Source organism: Sorex araneus, chromosome 4 (assembly GCF_027595985.1).
Source record: "Sorex araneus isolate mSorAra2 chromosome 4, mSorAra2.pri, whole genome shotgun sequence".
In the NCBI taxonomy this organism is placed as follows: Eukaryota; Metazoa; Chordata; class Mammalia; order Eulipotyphla; family Soricidae; genus Sorex; species Sorex araneus.
The window spans coordinates 115848114-115854595 of NC_073305.1; positions in this window are offsets into that span (position 1 = coordinate 115848114).

The following is a 6482-nucleotide window of genomic DNA, read 5'->3' on the forward strand; positions in this document are numbered from 1 at the left end:
CACAATATCATTCCATCTCTGGGAAAGAAGCACTTCCCCCATAACAAAGAATTAGCAGCCAAGAACATGAGCTGAAGTTGGCATTCTCAGAGAACAAGGCACTTACAGTACTAGGCCAAAGCTCGATAGCAATTGTCCTAGCTGAGTTCTGAAAAGTTAAGCATCTACTGTTGCTTTCTGGTATAAAACGAGCTTAACTGGGGCTGGAGTGATAGCACAGCGGGTAGGGCATTTGCCTTGCATGCGGCCGACCCGGGTTCGATTCCCAGCATCCAGTATGGTCCCCTGAGCACCGCCAGGAGTGATTCCTGAGTGCAGAGCCAGGAGTAACCCCTGTGCATTGCGGGGTGTGACCCAAAAAGAAAAAAAAAAGAGCTGAACTGAGATTGGAGCGATAAGGGTGCTTGCCTTGCATGCGTCTGACCCGGGTTTGATCCCTGGTAATCCTATATGGTCCCCCTAGTAACTCCTGAGCATCGCTGGGTATGACCCAAAAAGTTTTTTTAAAAAACCCACAGAAAAAAAAATAGATAAATAAAATGAGCTGAACTATATAATTCAACATGTATTCCCCTTTCTCTTACACATGCATATCTACAGCATTTTAATTTTATTTTGGTTTGGAGCCACACCCAGCTGTGCTTAAGGATTATTCTTGGCTCTCTGCTCAGGGATCATTCCTGGCTCAGGGGACCATCTGTGGTGCCAGGGATCGAACTCAGATTGACTGCATACAAGGCAAGCTCCCTACCCAGTTATACTATCTCTCCAGCCCCCTCAACAGCATTTTTAGACAAGAAAATTCTGGGTCCCATAATGATTCTGCAACATACTGATTGTGTGGAATTGCTAAGTAGCTGAACTCTGATGAATTTCAGGTGTTTCGACTCTACTTTTCCTATGTTAAACCGGGCTGAGATCTCCCCAGAAAAATCACATGAAGACAAGTTGCGGTGCAATAAGCAAAGGGTCTTTATTGGCTTTTGTCCAGCTCACTGACACAGTGGCGGCCTTCTTGGAAGAATTGGACCTATGTCTCAAAAATGAGGGCCTTTTATACCATAACACTATATAACAGGGACTTTCCACGGACTAGCCTTTGGGCGGAAGTCTGAGGCTAATACTTAGCTGATCAGTTATAAGTTGGAGTTTCATAAGAATTGCATAAGAGTTACATAAAGATTCGACTGGTGGGCTTCCCTACCTGCATCTAATTTGTAATATTTAGTTGACCTCACTTTGGCTATTTCACTTTGGAGAAATCATGACTCAATTTCAGGTATCTGTGCTCAATTCCAGGAATTCTAGAACTGAAACCTAGGCCTAGCTTCTGGCTTCTTTATAAGCCTGCCATGGCACTGCCTTTGCTTCTCTATCTCTGCTGAAAAGAATAATTGATACGTGCTTTCTCATTACTTCACAGTCACTGTGGAAATGTTTCCGGAGAATGTATTTAAGTATTTTCACAATAAAGGACATTGTGCATTCAAGAAAAAGAAATATCCTAAATGCTCATGTTCATATAATAAAAATAACTATATATATTAAAGTAGGTATATCAGTACCAAACCAATGATAATTTTGTCAATTTTACTCCCCTATTTCAGTTTTTTTTAAATATTTAAAGAACACAAAATTTATTATTCTCCTTAAAATCATGCCCAGGCCTAGGGGATTGTTCAGTGATTTAAAGCACCAACCTCACAGGCTTAAGGCTGAGCAGTCACTGGGGCCAGAGTGATAACACAGTGGGTAGGGCATTTGCCTTGCATGCAGCTGACCAAAGTTCTATCCTCGGCACCTCACATGGTTCCTCAAGCACCTCCAGGGGTAATTCCTGAATGCAGAGCCAGGAATGAACTCTGAACATCAACAAGTGTGACTCAAAAAGAAAAAAAAATAGAAAAAAGGAAAGTAGATAGAAAGAAAGAAAGAAAGAAAGAAAGAAAGAAAGAAAGAAAGAAAGAAAGAAAGAAAGAAAGAAAGAAAGGAAGGAAGGAAGGAAGGAAGGAAGGAAGAAAGAAAGAAAGAAAGAAAGAAAGAAAGAAAGAAAGAAAGAAAGAAAGAAAGGAAGGAAAGAAGGAAAGAAAGAAAGAGAAAGAAGGAAAGGAAGGAAGGAAGGAAGAAAGAAAGAAAGAAAGAAAGAAAGAAAGAAAGAAAGAAAGAAAGAAAGAAAGAAAGAAAAGAAAGAAAGAAAGAAAGAAAGAAAGAAAGAAAGAAAGAAAGAAAGAAAAGAAAGAAAGAAAGAAAGAAAGAAAGAAAGAAAGAAAGAAAGAAAGAAAAGAAAGAAGGAAAGAAAGAAAGAGAAAGAAGGAAAGAAAGGAAGGAAGGAAGGAAGGAAGGAAGGAAGGAAGGAAGGAAGGAAGGAAGAAGTAAAGAAAAGGAAAAAAAAGAAAGGAAGAAAGCTGAGTGTTAATCTCTGGTGAACAGGAAATTAAAAGTTGTTTTTATTTAATATATAACAAACATCAAATCATCATAGCCAAATAATAGTCAACATTTCTGAAAAAGAGACTTTCACACACCTGCTGTACAATTGTTCTTGCCCATTGGTTCAAATATTGAATAATTTAATTTTCACTGGATACTCTATCTACTGGGCTGGAGTAACAGCGTAGCGAAGGGCATTTGCCTTGCACTCCGCTGACCCGGGTTCGATTCCTCCGCCCCATCAGAGAGCCCAGCAAGCTACCAAGAGTATCTGGCCCGCACAGCAGAGCCTGGCAAGCTACCCATGGCGTATTCAATATGCCAAAAACAGTAACAAGTCTCACAATAGAGACGTTACTGCTGCCTGCTTGAGCAAATCGATGAGCAACAGGATGACAGTGACAGTGATATAAAAAACACACACACATGCACCAAGCACAGTCCTAGCTCCTGATGACTCCGCTGCCAGAGATCCCTGGAGCCACAGGTAATTTCTGGGTACACCACAGACAGGTGTGTGCAAGCACTGCAACTAAAGGGTTTCCCTTCCTGAACAGCTCCACAGTCAAAGAACACATGCAAGGTCCACCATCAGGAAGTGCAGCCCCATGGGCACCACAGCCAAGCAAGTGTGCCAGTCCTGGTTATTGGAACAACTAACGGAAAGGGAATTTTTATAAACTTAATTTTTTTTAAAAAAATACCCCTGAAAATGTAATGTGGAATTATTTGGGGACATTATAGAATTATTTTCATAAACTTGTTTTGGGTCAGACCCAGAGGTGCTTGGGGGACTACTTCTGGCTCTTGACTCAGAGAACTTTCTGAGGGGCTCAGGGTGGTACTTCCAGAGATGCCAGAAATCAAACTGGAGTCATATGCATGCAAGGCATGCTCCTTAACCCATGTTTTATCTCCCAGGCCCCAGTTTATATTATCTTTAAGAATCAGTTGATATAGGAACAAGGAACAGGGAATTAAAAGTTGTTTTTATTTAATATACAATAACCTATAATACCCTGTCATTGATTACACCAAATTTTTTCTTTTGTACCTGAAAGTTCTCATAAAAGTTAAAATGCCTACTATGAGAACATCTGTTCTACAGTTTGTGGATCAAGGAGACATTTCAACTCTCAAGACTTATTATGATTGCTCTGGGGATTTGGTTGGGGGTGGGGGGTGGGGCAGGGATGTTTTGCGTTACTCCTGGCAGTGCTCAGGGGACCAGGCAGTGTCGTGATTCAAACCTAGGGCCTCACATATATAAGTCAAGTTCTCTACCACTGAGCCACATACCCAACCCGCAGGATTTACTAAACTAATATGTAAGATTAGGGAAAACCTTCTGGAAGGGATTCACCCACCTAGATGCCATCAAGAGCATTCACGCTGGAGTCAGGAAAATAGTGCGGTGGCTAGATGCCTGCCTCATGTGTTTGAGACCTTGAGTCTGATCCCCAAGGCTAGTGCATGCACTTATCATGCTCTCTGGTGCAAACAAAATTTCCAGCCATTTCTCAGTATGGTGTGTATGAACACTGCAATTGGAAGGCAACACTCCTCTAGACGCTGTGCTAGAAAGGTGTGTGAGCACTGGTCAGGAGAGCCACCCTCACCAGCACCCCAAATAAACCTGAGTATCACGTGGAGCCACTATGAGTTCCCTGGCCATCCCACCCACCTCAACAAAGAAAAAGGAGGAAAATCACTTCTTAAAAAAGCCAAATATTCATGATGACACCTCACTGAGACTGCGTGAGAATTGGAATCAGCCTGCCCAACCACGTTTCTCCTGTATTTATGTGCCACAGAAATGGTGAGAATAAGAAGTTACTATTATTAGTCTCCTAAAAAAAAGTTGGGGAGCATGGAGAGATGGTAAAGGAGTTAAGGTGCTCACTTTACACATGGCTCACCCCGCTTTGACCCCCAGCATTATGTATGGTTTCCTGAGAAGCTCTAGGAGAGATCCCTGAGTATAGAGCTAGAAGTAACCCTGAGCATCATTGGGTGTGGCCCTCAGGCCCCAAACAAATAAAAGAAAATACATAAACAAGATGTTCCTGGACTGGACTCAACGGGCTGTTTGCATGTTTGCATGCAGGAGACCAGGTTTGATCTCTGGCACTACTTTGTCCCTTGAGCACCAAGCAAGGAGTGAGTAGCCCAGAAATTTTCTCAATGTTAGGGTGGGCGAACATTTGTAGGTCATAGGAAGTAAAAAGCAATATTAACAGAAGTCTGAAAGAAGTCAATTCTAATTATTATAAATGACTTTGAGGGGCTCAGGACTTTGATGAAGAATCGCAGTGGTGGTACAAATAGAGAACTGGAATTAGAAATGGAGCTCCAAGGTGTAAGTTGTTGCCATCTCAAGCTAAGACAATAGATGAGGAACTTTAATGAAGGTGGAAATAAAATAGTGTCTTGAGATGGAATCTAGTTCTGATTAAGATGCTATGATCATAAGTGAAATGACAGCAAAGAGTTTAGAGTGTTACATGAACTTGATAAAATAGTATCAGTGAGAAAGGGAATATTGACCTTTTTGTTTCTGGAGGGGGCCAGTGTTGGAGATATAACCTAAGTCACGTGCATGCAAAGCGTGGGCTTTACCATCGAGCTGCATCTCTGGCCTTGAATAGAATTTTGAAAAGTTCCACTGTGGGTAATATGCTATTGAACAATAATCTTAAAAAATATTTCCTGAATGGGAAATATTTTTCCTGGAGTGATGGCACAGCAGGTAGGGCGTTTGTCTTGCACGCGGCTGACCCGGGTTTGATTCCCAGCATCCCATATGGTCCCCTGAGCACCGCCAGGGGTAATTCCTGAGTGAAGAGCCAGGAGTGACCTCTGTGCATTTGCCAGGTATGACCCCCAAAAAAATTCCTAAAAAGAAGCCATTAAAATCAAGGTAAGACTCTCCACCAGCCAAAAGATTGCCACTTGCTGAAGATTCAGATTATGGTTAGCTTTTTTTCAGTGTTATTTTTACATTAAGCTATATTCATTGTTTTGGCAGACAATGCTAATGGCATATTTAATGGACTATGGTATAATGTAAACATATCATTTATACACACTTGAAATGAAATTCTCTACTACTCACTTTTGTGTTGCATCCTTTTGTGTTCTGGAACTAAACCCAAAATATTTCCACTGTGTGCCCCTACAATTTTGCTGCAAGAGAAAAACTGAGTGAGCCAATTCCAATATTTCTCTAGGCAGAGACATTCACAGAGGGGGAAAAAAAGAGTATTCCTATGCAAAAAATAAGAGTAAAATTTCAGCATCCTGAAGCCATATCTGACACATAGAAGTGGCCCAGCTTCATATCTAGTCTCAAAAAGTGTGACGAGCAGATGAATCTTCCCAGGGCTGGAAAGCCTGGGGTTCTCTCAAATGGGGCCGTGCTGGGCCAGAGAGAGAGCAGAGCAGGTAGGGCACCTTGTACTAGGCAGACTGGGGTTGGATCCCCAGCATCCCTTATGGTCACCGGAGCCAGCTGGAAGTAATCCCTGAGCACCTCCAAGTGTGACCCATAAAGGGAAAAGAAAGGAATGGGGACATGCAGAATACCCCTACACCTTTCCCCAGAAAACCACCAGAAAACCCAGCACCTCCGCTCACACCCACCAACATGGCCCAACGTATTTCCAAAAGAATACAATATTGCTGGAAATTCCCAGGCAGACTGGTTCTGTCCGAGAACTCCGGGGCCTTCCCGGAATGGAGAGGGGCAGATTTCCCCTTCTGCCTGAAGGCACCGCAGCTGGCAGCCGTACCCAGTACCCTCTAACTTTGAAACGGCCCAGCTCCACAACTGAGCCTCGTCAAACTGCTAAGCCACCAAATTGTTCCAGATCTATAGCTCCTGAACTGATATCTCAAAATTTCATAGTGCTGTCAGCCCAGCAGGATCACAGCAAATCTGACTAGAAAGTTGCATAGAAGACCACCAAACTCCAAGAGCCTAGACAATAACACAGAAGGCTCAGCTAGCACCAACCAGCACAGTAGATCTTCAGACAAAACTTCAGTAACAT